This window comes from Condylura cristata, unplaced genomic scaffold (assembly GCF_000260355.1).
Source record: "Condylura cristata isolate star-nosed mole 26May11 unplaced genomic scaffold, ConCri1.0 scaffold00015, whole genome shotgun sequence".
Lineage (NCBI taxonomy): Eukaryota > Metazoa > Chordata > Mammalia > Eulipotyphla > Talpidae > Condylura > Condylura cristata.
Genome location: NW_004567116.1, coordinates 2,404,104 through 2,404,991, shown reverse-complemented (window position 1 = coordinate 2,404,991; position 888 = coordinate 2,404,104). Strand labels below are relative to the sequence as shown.

Sequence of the window (888 nt, the reverse complement as noted above, 5' to 3'; positions counted from 1 at the left end):
GGCCGGTTCAGGGTGGGGGACCCCTCGAGCCCCCTCGGTGGGGCCCAAACGCCGGCCCCTCCGCCCTTGTCCAGCGGTCAGTGCCGCGCAGCCAGCGTGGCCGCTCCCCTGACAGCGGCAGCCGGCAGCCCGAGCGGCGAGAAGGGCCCGAGGGCCAGTCAGCCAGGAGGCCGCAGGTGTGGCCGCGGGGCCTGGGGGCCAGGTGACTCGGCGTCTGCCCGAGGGAGCCGCCTGCATTCTCGGGCACGGCGGGGAGCTGGGTCTCCCTTCCCTTGGCGGGGACGGCCCTTGGGCCTCGGAGGAAGGCTCCAGAGTGAGGTGGTCTGTAAGGACTCCCCTAACCCTCCGGGGCGGGCTCCTCACCCTCGCTGTGCCCAGACGCCGGGAGGAGGGTGCAGTGCAGATGCTGCTCTAGGGGTGGGGAGCACTGGGTGACCAGGGAGGACGACGCAGGGTCAGTGCTCACTCCTCAGCACGGGGAGCACCCAAAGGCGCCCTGACTCCAGGGGGCCCCACAGGCACTGGGTGTCCGGGAGGAAGGGGAGCCCAGGAGGGCGGTAAGCCTGGGCCGAGGCCTCCTGCCCCGCCACACCCCGGCACCCCCACAGCCCTCAGGCACGCCGCAGCCACCGAGCGGCAGAGCAGCAGCCGAGGGGTCTGACCCCGCCTCAGGCAGGCTGTGAAGCTGCTCGGAACTGGACGTCCCGGGGAGACACGTCTGCCTGGAGGCGCGGCTGGTGACTCCGGCCTTGTTTCCCAGCCCCTCACCCTGGGGTCTCCGTGATGTGCTTGGCCAGAGACTGAGATTCCAGACTCTTGAGTCATTCGGCTGCTGGCAGCGGGCCCCAGCTCCCCCACCCCCTCCTGACCCGGAGGCCCCCGCTCCCC

At 72.2% G+C, this 888-nt stretch overlaps 1 protein-coding gene across 1 annotated transcript in view; it reads right to left on the bottom strand.

Moving 5' to 3' along the window:
- The window catches only part of EHD1 (EH-domain containing 1), a 13,772-nt gene that overhangs the window by 1,491 nt on the left and 11,393 nt on the right, over positions 1 to 888 (bottom strand). The window lies entirely within an intron of this gene.